Source organism: Antechinus flavipes, chromosome 6, assembly GCF_016432865.1.
Source record: "Antechinus flavipes isolate AdamAnt ecotype Samford, QLD, Australia chromosome 6, AdamAnt_v2, whole genome shotgun sequence".
Taxonomy (NCBI): Eukaryota; Metazoa; Chordata; class Mammalia; order Dasyuromorphia; family Dasyuridae; genus Antechinus; species Antechinus flavipes.
This window is the reverse complement of record NC_067403.1, coordinates 33,301,443-33,314,614: the sequence shown is the minus strand read 5'-3', so window position 1 is coordinate 33,314,614 and position 13,172 is coordinate 33,301,443. Positions and strand designations below refer to the sequence as shown.

At 32.5% G+C, this 13,172-nt stretch overlaps 1 long non-coding RNA gene across 1 annotated transcript in view; it reads right to left on the bottom strand.

The window, feature by feature from the left end:
- The window catches only part of LOC127540169 (uncharacterized), a 130,438-nt gene extending 117,370 nt beyond the window's left edge, over positions 1-13,068 (bottom strand). Inside the window, exon 1 of the long non-coding RNA XR_007948104.1 lies at positions 12,957-13,068. This is a non-coding gene — a long non-coding RNA (uncharacterized LOC127540169). The remainder of the gene's footprint in view (positions 1-12,956) is intronic.
- Positions 13,069-13,172: the final 104 nt, after the last annotated feature.

Here is a 13,172-nt window from a genome sequence, read left to right as displayed (position 1 = left end):
AGGTCAAGAGGATATGATTAGAGCCATGATAAGGCTGCAATTTGAAGAACTCCAAGCAGTCATTCCTCCTCATTTTAACCTGATTTCACCTGGATGAAAATATTTGAGGGAAGATAATTTTTCCCCACTCCCACAAGAACTGCAGCTCCCTGGGAAGGAATCTGGAGCCCGTCAGTTAAGAATGGCCATAATGTATTTTGATAACCATAATGTATTTCATGCCCATATACTTGCCTGAATCACTCCCTGATTGAGGAATGGTTTTGTGCATAAGAGAGCAGGAATTAGAATGACCACTCTCTGTGCCCATTAAGCTCTCTTCTCCTAAATGCTCAGCTCTCTAGGCAGCTATAAACTGGAAAGCCTATAAGAATACATGTCTCTTGAGCATAAATTGAGTAATAATTCCTAGAATCTGAGTTAACTCTACTTACCATTTTATCTAAAAATCAATCATTTCCGTGTTCAGGATAACAGTTAGGCTATGGGGATGGAGAAAGTCACTTTGGGCTTTTCAAGATAGCAAATAACTACTTTCAGAACAATGGAGTTCTGAAGATAATATAAAAGGAGTATATAGTATCTTATAAACTCAAAGTGCTGTATAAACTATTGTTATTATACTATAGCCCTATCTAAAACATTTTTTCCCTCTAGTTGTTGCTGTTATTTTTTTTTTTTAGTTCATGAATACAGAAGAAAAAGTAAAGGGGCTAGACACTTAATAGATGTTTCTTGAAGACTATTTGCCCAGTGATTGGCGATTGGCTAAGATAAATGAGGCATTTGAATATAATGAAATATTATCTTGCCCTAAAGAATAATACATATGGAAGCTACAAAAACCTAGAAAAGAGTGAAGGACATTAAAATTATTTCCTGAGGATAGATGAAGTAACTGGGGCTTTTGAGACTAGAAAACGTCAAAATTAAAATATGTAATTGCTCTCCACCTCCTCCTAGGTGAAGGTTTGACATGTATGACTGTTTCTGTCTGACTATGGATGGTAGAAGGAGGAGTGATGAGTAAGAGTGAAGTAGATGGGAACATTGTGGGTATAATTTGTCTAGCCTTTAGTAAAACTTTTAACAAAGTATCCCATTTTATGGAGGAGATGAAAGAATATAAATAGATGATAATGGAATCAGATGGATTTAGAATATCAGTTAGCCAGATTCAAAGGCAAATAAATACATGACACAGTGGATCAAGAGCTAGACTTGAAGTCAGGAAGACTTCAAACTCTGCCTCAGACTCTTAGTAACAATAGATCTTGGGCAAATTACCTGACCTCACTTAGTCTCAATTTCTTCATCATTTAAAGTTCAAATGTGATCAATTTGTAATTTTCAGACCTTAATGCACAGATAATTATTGTTTATTTCTTCTGGTTATTATTCAGAGAGTGGATGTTAGTGGTTACTGTCAACTTGACATGAGATTTCCAGAGGACTACTTGACTCTATGCTGACATTTTTCTTTATCTATGATAAAGTAACCTATATGAAAAGGGTATGTTCATCTAACTTTCAAGTGACAGATCTGGATGACATAATCAATATTCAAAAAGATCTTGATAGTCTACAACATTTGGTCTGAATCTAATAAAATACATTTCATGAGAAATAAATGTAAAATCATACACTTAGTTACTAAAATCACTTTCACAAGATTGGGTAGTAATGTTTAGATAAGAGTTGATCTGAAATAGTCACTTCTGGCTCAATATGAGTCGAGTGAAGTTGTAGTCAATAAAAGCTAAAGTAATCAGGCACCACATTAAAAGCAATGGTTTTTAGCCATGGAGAGATGATAATCTACTGTACCCTGACTCTTCAGGAGTTCTGTATTCAATTCTGAGCACCGTGGTTTATGAAGGACAATAAAAAGAGGAAGCATCCAGAGACGATATATACAGATTACAATGTATGACGTTTATGAGAGTGTGCTGATAAATGTCTAATAACTGGCTCTTGTGTGTGTGTGTGTGTGTGTGTGTGTGTGTGGAGGGTGAATTTTCAATTCATATTGAAATTTTAACACTTAGCTCTATGAAGAAGGGACTCCCTCTAGAATTAGTTAACAGAAGCAGTCATATTTAACTTGGAAAGGGGAAGACTTGGGATTACCGCGATATCTGTTTTCAAGTCTTCAAAAGGCTGTAATGAAGATAAGGAAAAGGAACAAGCTTTGCTAGGAAGGTATGAGCACAATTCTCATATAACTCATTCCCCAATGCACATATTAAAGCTCATCAACTATGTTGCTGGGAAGAAGCTACAAATTGTATAAATGAAAATGCCAAAGAATAGTCATTATTTGATGTATTTGTTTTGTAGCATGCAGAGCTTATTCAATCTTGGATACTCAGAGTTTTGTACTCAAAAAGATCCAAAGGAATCACTATAATTCCGAGTTGACCCAGAGAACTCTGTTCTGTACTCAAGCTTGTCTGGAATGGAGCATCAATTTAAGTACCTTGTTTTAGAAGTCAATCTAGACAAGATATGAGTCCTTAAGAACAAACTCTATTTCCCAGCATAACCCTATCATACTTAGATAATTATAGAATAGAGGAAAAACTGACTCATCTATTGGATGTTAGTTCAGATGCTGAACATTAGTGAATCATATACACATCCTTTCATTGGGATGTAAATATCTTATAACATAATAGTGGGAGCAATCATAATTCCCAAACAAGGACAAGTTCTTAGAATACAGACTTGCATTGTAATTTGAACAAGTCCAGTTGCATTTGCACTTATCTCTCAGTTTGTTGGGTTTTTTTCCCTGCTAGCTGATAGGTTTGTGAAAAAAGCATGATTGTTCCTAATGCATCCTGGTTGAACTCAAACTCATTTTTTCCTGAGATAATCAGACTAATGGAATAAAAGGAAAAATGGAACTAAGAATAATCAATGATGTGAATTCCAGTCCTTAAATGTGCCTCCAATTATCACAGCGGAGAGAGCACAACATCTAGAATCAGGAAAATGAGAGTTCAAATCCAAGTTTAGACACTTACTCCCTGTGTTATCATGAACAAGTCATGAACAAGCTTTTTCTCCTATAGGAATAGTTTTATATCATTACTTCAACAAAGGAAAGCTGAGAAGCCAAGATAAGATAGTTAGACCTGTAGGAGCTTAGAGGAATAAAAGAACTCAGAGATCACCTTAGAGAATTCTTACTTTCACCAAGTCCTATGAATGGTCAGTCAGTTCTGCAGAAGAAAACTCATTGTTTTCTATACAAAGTTTTGTGTTTCTAAAGAAATATAATTGTTAAACTTTTAAATTTTTTCTTTATATTGAGCTAAAATTTCTTTTCAAATTACTGACCTAGTTATGCTATTTGGAAAAAATATATATATAATAATTCTAATTCTCCTTTCATGGTTCCTATATTTGAACAGTTCTCATAGATATCTTGTCTATTTTTCCTAGATAAAGAATCTTCAATTTCTTATATCTATTCATGGGTTACAGGCATCTTAATTGACTTCTTCTGGATGTACTTCTGTCTATCAATGGACTTCCTACTATGGAGCACCCAGAATTGACCATAGTACTTCAAATGTAATCTGACCAAGATGCAATACAACAGCATCATCTCTTCCTTATTCTAAACATTCTCTTCAGAGCCAAAAAGATGGTGCAATTATTTGACTACATGTTTAATGACTGACTCATATTTAGTTTACACTCCACTAACAATATCAGGGTTTTATTTTTGTTTTCATATAAACTGGCACTGGTCTTGGAATCTACTAGTGGTGTGACCCTAAACAAATTCCTTAACCTCTGTTTGCATCAGTTTCCTCAAATGAAAAATGGGAATAATAATAGTACCTATCTCTCAGGGTTATTATAAGGATCAAAATGACATAATTGTAAAATGCTTAGCCGAGTTCCTGGAACAAAGTGCAACACAGATATTAGCCATGACTGTTGTTATCATCTTATAAAATATACTCTATATTTGGTTATTTTAAACAGGTATAGGACTTTCTATTTATCACTATTAAATTTTATTTGAGATTTAACCTGCCATTTTTGTCCTTAACCTTTTAAAATTAAATTTAGACTTGTTTTTAAGTATTTGTCATTTTAAAACAAATGATATAAACAGGTGGTTTTCAGAAATCAAAATTATGAAGTCACATTAAAAATTACTTAAATCATTAATAATTAAATAAATTAAGAAAACAACCCTAAGATACTTTCTCATACCTAGCAAATTGACTGTAATGACAGAAAAGAAAATTGACAAATGTTGGAGGGCATATGGGAAAGATTATATAACTGATGCAAAGTGAAATAAACAATGATAGCAAAATTGTAACAATAATAAATTGTGGAAAATTTAGCAAGTGATATATATTTATTTAGTGATATATAACATTCCCAAAGAACCCATGATATAAAATGCTATCCACCTCCCAAGAGAAAACTAATGAATTCAGTACAAACTGAAACATTATTTTCTTTATTTTTCTCACCTTTTTCCTCATAACACAGATAGTATGGAGATATATATTGCATGAGTACATACATACAATGGATATCATTGTATTATATCTTTTCCTTGATTTTCCATACCAAGCAAAAGAAGAGGAAGAAAGAATTTAGAACATAAAATTAAAAAAAAAAAAGAATACCAAGTCAACTTTGTCATTCCACTAAGACTTTTAGATTTATATAACTTTCATTTTTCACAATTCTGTGGATGTGATCATTCAACCAATTCCAAATCCAAATGACTTTTGTAATCTATTTCTTCAACTTCCTGAGAGACTATATAAAATAGAGTATACTATATTTAAAGCACTCTGCTGACTTACTCATTTAGGAACATGATCAAAAAATGTGTTAAAGTAACAATGCCATGGACTTATTCTTAAGAAACTTATTCTGGACACTTTTTTTTGTCTTTATACTTTTAAAAAAATCTTATTAATTAAGCATTCTAGAATATTACCAAGAATAGATGAAAATTTCACTTAAGTTCACTTTAAAGACTTCATCTTCTCCCTTTTGAAAATCAGCAAGAATTTACCTGTTTTCAACTTTACTGAATTTACTGATAATTATTAAATGCTCACCATCAGTGTTTTAGCATTTGAATTGTGTTGTTCAGTTTATCTGTGATATAATTCATTTGGGATATATGACTTTCAATTATTTGAGACTGTCAGTTATTTATTCACCATCCTTCTACCTATGTTATATCTTGATTTCATATTAACTTTTTTATTATATTTTGTCCATTCTTATCTCTTTTGGTAGAGAAAACAAAAAGAAAACATAAGTTGTTGAATACAACTGTTATGTCTTGTTCCTATGGCCCACTAGCATCAATCATTCTATTCTTACACAAGCCTCCTATTCCCTCCTTATTCTTCCTTTTGTTCCCAATATAACTACAAAATTCTTGTTGCCTTACCATTTATCTTAAGGCTTAGTTCACTCTGAGTATAAGTCTTTCTGACACTTATTGGACCATGACATTGTTTTGTATTCATCCTCAGCTCTTTGTCTCTGCTTTTATCTCTTGCACACATCTTCTTTAAAATCTGAGTTTGTTTTTAGTGAAGCCATGTTTATCCCTTTAGAGACTTTTCCTTTTTTACCTAATCAGAATTAGTTGTTTCCATCATCAGCATTTAATGCTTGAGAGCCTCCCAGAATTCTTAATCTGACTTCCCTTGTACAATCTCAGAATCTGAATGTTACCACAATTAGTAAGGCAAAGTAATTAACCTGTGTGGCAGCAAGAAAGAAGAGAATTTAGAACATAAAATTCAAAAAAAAAAAAAACCTTTTAAAAGGATATTTTAAAAAAACAGAGTAACCTAGATTTCTTACACAATGTTTTTAAAATATTTGAACCACAATGTGGTGAAATTGAAAGTCCATGGGATTAGACACCAGGGCACTTGGATTCCCTTTTCCTCCCTGAGGGGAGAAATGGAGAAAACAGAATCTGTTTACTGTTATCTACCATTAAGTATGTTACTATATATAAAATGTGGAGGGATCCCTCAACTTCTTCATGTCCACGTAACTTTTGAAGTATTTGTCTTTTCAAATCATCAAATGATAAAGATCCATTGATGATTCTTTAATCTTACCAAACCAGGTAATCATGATGAAACAGAGTGGCAAAAAACAGGTAATTAAAGCAGCTATTAAATGTGCTCAGCATATTTTCCCAAATGGTCACCAACTCCACACATAATCCCCATGAAGTTTCATTTTCCCATTAATCATTCTGATTCTTATATCCTTCAGAAAGGGAATATATAAATCTTATAGATAAATTCTAAGAAAATGTGCAACTTTTTCCTATCATTGTATTGCAAGCTAGGAACAATGACTTTTGCACATGGGATCTAAATCATTATTGAAACACAAAGTTGAGTTTTCTATTGATATCATTAAGGTCTGGCTTGCAGTCAAAACTCGGGATATAGCTGCCATTTTCTACTAAATTTCCAAATATTTATTTAGGAATATTTAGGAAGTTCCAAAATACCAATTTAGTTAGATTCCTAAAATAGCGATCTAGAAGGATAGAAGGGTAGATTCTTTTGCTGCATTTTCAAAAACCAAACAACTAGAATATAGTAGGTATTAATCATAATATTGCGGAGGAAACTGGGTAGTTAAGTATACTTCCTAAAAAGGAACGTAATAAATGCTTGTATACTCTATAATAGATACTCTATTCTCTTTCATATCTTATTTCTTTTACATATTTGCAATATCATATTGCAAAGGATCTTACTTATCCAAATTGAAATCTGATTTTGAAATTACCCAAACAACCCACTTTACTGTTTGAAAACTGATGGTAGTTAGCTTTCTGCCAAATAGTTACTTGAACTTAGAAATAATGAGAATGGAGAAATAAACAGACTCTGAAAACAAAATTCCATCAATTTTACTCCATTGTTTTCTGATCAATTCTTGCAAGTCCCATGTTCTAAACAAAATTATAAGTTTCTAGAGGGCAGGTAATGTCTAATGTTTCTTGTTCCCTTATAACATTTAGCATATCTCTGGGCTTCTGACATAGACTTAACAGATATTTGCTAACTTGACTTATCAATTTATAATATAAACATAACTGGCCTTGTTAAGCAAATGCTGTTATTTGAAATTAATTTTCTTTTTGACAGTGTGATTGAGGCGGAAGATTCCTAAGAAAAAGAATAACTGATAAAATGAATGTGGATTCCCAAATGGGAAGATAAATTATCATTCTCCATGAGTTAAGTCCTAGATCAACATATAATATTTGATAAGCTGATGAAAAGTAGAACATTTATAACTTTTAAAATTTTTTTCATAATTTTATATTAAAAATAATTTAATAGAAAAATGGTGGTTAAAATGAACAGTCCTAGTTCATTAAAAACATGAGAAAAATGGATTTCCTCCAGTGGACTGTCATAATAACTCTGTAGATTCATTAACATTTTCTTCCAATTTTCTTAACATTTTCATTACTTTAACATTTTATTCAATTAATATAAACTGTAAGGTTTCAATTTCTTCATTCAAAATGAAGGATTCAGATAATAGTTTTGTGATTGTTTGTAGTCTTTGCACAACCAAAATTTGACACAAAGTCTAGGATCAGACACTAATTAGTACTTTGTATTATTTTAATATTATAAATTTGAGTAAGTCACGATTATTTGTGCTTCCATTTATAAGGAATATAATTAATGTATATTTTAGAATCAGTTCCTTCAATAAGGTAACATCAAAACTTTAACATGAGGTTTTAGATCTTATATTAAGAGGACTAAAAGTTAAGTTATTAACAGGTCTAATAGTTACAATGTTAGGTTGTCTAAAACTATGATTATTGACATCACATAATACTCTTTTTTACCACACCATCGTCATCATTGTGGAAACAGAAGAAGCTCAGTAGAGGGCTGAAAGACCTCAAAGCCATTTTGTATTTTTTTTCTGGTACATGAGGTCATCATTAATATAACATATTCAAATAACATAATTCAGTTTCAAAAAACACTTTCCTCACAATAACCCATTGAGTTATGTAGTGCTAGTTTGGGTCTCCTTTCACTTTTTTATCTGGTTTCTGGCCAAAGTAGGGAACAATCACATAAAGGAAATTTAGTGAATGATGATGAATGGTCTCTTTTTTCCCCAGTTGCCATTTTGATTCCTCTGATTCTCAAATGGCCCATGTCACCCACTACATTAGCTGACACATTCTATTATTTACACCCACAGTATGATTCTAAGCCTCCTATTCTTTGTTTCATCCTACCTATTCTCAACCAAAGAATAAAGTTCCTTTTTATTAGGTGTCACATGGCTATATCTCCTTTTATACAAATATCACAGAGTTTATAGGTTGCTAAATTGACATTCAAATTAATTTTTTTTCAGTTTTAGAATCAGAAGAAGTTTTAAGGTCTTTTAACTACAAAAAGATCCAAAGCTATAGCATGTCTTGTCCAAATTTCTCATTTCATGATAGAGGAAAGGAGAGATCAGAGATGATGTGATTTGACAAACTTTGCATAATGAGTTTATGACTTCAGAATTCAAACCCAAAGCTGCTAACTCCTGCTCTACCGCTCTCTCTACTGTTTCATTTGAATCTTTGCCACAAAAGAACTTCTTGTCCTTTTGAATTTTAACTTGTTGATTTTTTTTTAATTGCAAAGTACCTATATAAAGCCTCCAAAGCTGATTCTTGCCCTAGCTGAGCTTCTCAATGATGATTGGTTAAAGGAGCTTTAAGCAAGCATTTAGCATGGGTAATTGCAGTAGCGGGAGAAGCTGGTGGAAAGAATAAATGCAATAAATGACTTCTGAATGTCTTTTTTTTTCCATTGACATTGTATGAAGTGAAAGGATGCTTGGTTACTGATAGTAATAACTGAGACAAAGTTGTGGAAAAGATATAATTTGTCCTCAGTACCACCACTCACTTGTGTCTTCCACTCCTCACTTTCCACTTGTTCTCACCTCAAAAACCAATTACTTCACATCCTAGTTATTCAGAAGCCCCTCACTCTGAAGTTTTCCTCCCCCAGAGATCATCCCAAAGTTTACATTTCTCTTGATTTAGACAAATAATTTACAATATCAAAGTATACCATATGTATGTGTAAATATATGGTATAAATAAGTGTATACACACACACACACACACACACACACACATATATATATATATTCATATGATCACAAATTGAGAGGTGAAAGGTATGCTAAAAGTTAACGATCCCAACTTTTCTTTTTACAGAGTAGGAATCTGAGGCAGAGAAAAATTAAGCACTAGCCCCGAATCACACAATAAGTCTTGCATTGCTATTTAAACTCATGTTTGTTTAGTTGGTTTTATTCCAAATTAAATGTCCTATTCACTACACTAGTTAAAGGTTGTGAAGACTATCTGGACAAATCGTCTTTTAAAAACAAATAGAATGAGGTACCTGAAATGCAGAGGCTAAGTGACTTTCCAGAGATTTCATTCATTCATTCAATGAGTCATTTAGGAAATAATGATCAAGTGCCTATTTTGTGCCAAGGACTCAGCTAAGTAGTAGGAACAAAAAAGAAAAGAGTTTATAATCTAAAGAGGGAAGCAATCTAAAGCCTAGAAGGGAAGATACCTGGTGGGGAGGAGCTCTTTGAAGTCCAAAGGAGTTCAGCAAGGTAGGAAATGAAGAGATAATTGACCTAGGCCCCATCATCAGGTGAGAATTTTGAATGAAGCCCTCTCCTTTCATTCAGAGGGCTCCCAGAGCGTCCTAATGAGGTATGGTGCCAGAGCTAATGTGATCTAATATTTTGAAAGGAGAGTAGAGTCTCAAACTAGACTATAATCTCTTTGAAGACAGAGACTGTTTTCTTTTTGTCTTTGTGTCTCCAGAAGCTCACATGGATCCTAAAACAGAGGATCTTAATAAATGCTCACTTTAATTAATTGAACACACCTGTTCCAACTTCCATCTGAGAGATATTTTTAAAATATTTTTGAGCCAGATTTTGGGAATAGGATTTGCTCACTCAGTCTGATATCTAGATTCCAAAAAAACATCAAGATATCTTTCTAATTGCCCCTCACTAATGGAAGAGAAGCATGTTAGACTCCAGGGAGTTTTTGTATATGTAGCAGTTGTTAAGTTCTTATGGAGAAAAGGAATAGAATCCTAGTGTTTGGAACAGAGAGAATATAATTAGAGAATGAAGTAATTTTGTGAAAGCCAGGAAAGTGTTGCTGTGAGCCAGTGTGCTTGTTTTTACTTGTTTGGCGCAGAACTTGGGCAATTTGAGAATATAGATGATTTGTCTACATGTGATTCTCCAGAAGGATATATTTTGCCCCTAGATTAAATCTGAATTGTAAGATTTGGGTAGTTGAGAATTAAGGCAACTAATTGAGAAAGGTGCTCATCTACCTACTGTTCTGCCAATAACCTGAGTATATAATATGTCCTAGAACCGTTCCCCATGGAGCAGTTTGAGCATCTGGCAATAGTGATGAAAAACCCCAACAGAACAGATGTTAGATACCTGAATGACACAATTTTGAGCCTCTAATAATCTCAAAGTAGTAAATATTGCCTAGGGGAATGCAAATAAACCCAGAGCTATACCATTAAAGTGTGTTTGAGAAGTTCCTATCACTATTCCTTGGGGACCCCAATCTCAGCTAATATGATAATGAACTGATGTAACATTTAATTTTAACAAGGTCTTTAAGAGACAGAATGTCAAAGAAATTACTTTACAAGTAGGATTTCTTGCTGTCAGAGGAGATTTGGTGAGGTAGAAGTGTTGGAACTGTTAGGTCATTTGATCCTACTTGAATAAAACTTCATCAGTGCTAATATCCTTAGACAAGCTAGTGCTACTGGAGAGAGTAAAAGTAAATAATTGAGGGGCTTTTATTTTTAAACTTATTTGTGCTTTAAGTTTTAATTTTACATATGGACAAATATTCAGATTTTCTTGATGTGTGGAATATATTTTCCATGTGTCCTTTTAAAATATTAGGTTTTTATAATAATGTTAACAATAATATTTTTTTAAATATTAGGGTTCATTTAATCAATTGCAGTATTAGAAGAAGGGATTGTATTTTAGAATTGAAAAATTTCACAATTTGTTATAGTACACAAAATGCAGTTTATAATACAGCACATGGACATTTAAACTTTTTTTTTTCATTTTTTGATGACAAAGGGGAAATCCAGCTGAATCTAACCAAAGGTCCATAATTTGTAGAGTATTCTGCTCTCTTCCTTTAAAAAAAAAATGGGGAAACATTTATTCTTCCTTAGTTCTGTAGTTCATGATTTGTCTTCTATTTCTCACATAAAAGGACTGAAATAATAGCTAGAGTGTAGGTCATGGGGTCAGGAAATTATGGGTTTAAATCCTGCTTTAGACATTTCTAGGTGATTTTTGGAAAGATACTCAATCTGCTTAATCTACCTGTATTTCATTTTTTTTAATGAAACCATCGAATTCAATAATCTTTAAGGTTACTTCTAGGTCTAAATCTGTGTGTCCTATTTAATATCATTGATAGTGACTTAATGTTCACACCAACCACATCTTATGGTACCTGAATATAAAGTTCATCTGTGACCAGTTAACTATTAATTATTATTTTTGCCATTTCTAGCAGAAAAGTCATTCTCCTTGGCAGAGAAAACAAATAAAACAAGAAATGGTCAGAGCTAGATTTTCTTTCTATAATAAATGATTATCATCTTGTTCACACAAGACACTGATTTTCTTGGATCTTCTGTTTTCTCTCAATATATAATCTAAAATAGAATATGCTTTTATTATCCTGAGACTGCTTTTAAGAATCAAATGAAGTGATATATGTAAAGTGGAATATAAATATTATTATATTGTCCTTAGTTTCTTTGTGAGAATAAAATGAAGTCATATATGTCCTTAGTTTATTGGTGAGAATTAAATTCAGTGATATATGTAAAGTGCTTCACAAAGTGGAATGTAAATACTTTTATCATCATTTTGATGGTCACATAAAGAATATAAGCTAAATAAATGGCTAAATTAGTATTAGTATTTAGAAAGTTCTCAATAGACTAGGATGATAGAATTAATAATAGAATTAATAATAGAATTAAATTTAATAGGTATAAATATAAAGTTTTAAACTTGAGTTTAAATAAACTGAGGGTATAAACCTACTATAGAGAAGGGTGGCCTGAATTATTAACTATTATTATAATTATTGTTATAAACAAGAGGACTCTTTGCATACACTAATCTTATGATCCTCAAAACAACCATGTGAAGTCCTAGGGCCAATTAATGATTAAGCTTTTACAATTATCTGGATTGAATGTAACAATTGCCAACTAATCAATCAGATGGAGGACCATTGATTTAATCCAGTCATTTTAATGCCAAAAAATAACTGAAGCATGCTGAATTATTTTAGTTATGAAGATGGTCAATACAGCTGGACAACTCAAAAGGAACAGATTGCTCAGGGTGTGACTGTGTTGACAACCAAGCTCGAACAATTTACCCTAAAAATGGTCACAATAATGACACCTCATAGATTCTGCCAACGACCGGCCCATCTTTGAAGATTTAAATGGCAATATTAATAAACATCATTTCTGCTGGTCCATCATAAAAATTGCATGTGGTCCTATCTATCTATCTTAAGTGAAAGATAATTCCAATTATATTCTTCCTTTATTATATAAGATTTAAAGACTGAGCACTAATAAGATGACAAAAAACTACTTCTTTCTCCAGCAAGTACAACTTTCTTTGTCTCCAAATCAAACAAAATACAACAGGCATCACAATTTATGAGGATGGTTTTTTAAAAGGCATTAACACCTGTTGTGAAAGCACAGAGCTGGCAGCCAAATTTGAAATGGTATATTTTTTTTTACCTGTTTCATAGAGCAGCTGAGGCTCACCATCTGGACTGAGCTAAGATTCCCAAGAGTTCAGCCAGAATGAAGAAGAAAGATTCTCTTTGACAGTTCTTCCAGCGATGGGCTGTTTGAGAAACCTAAAAATACATTTTTTATCAGAAAACTTGTTTCCAAAGACATAAAACTCAAGTGCCACGCAAAAAAAAATAGGATGGGCAGATCATTCAACTG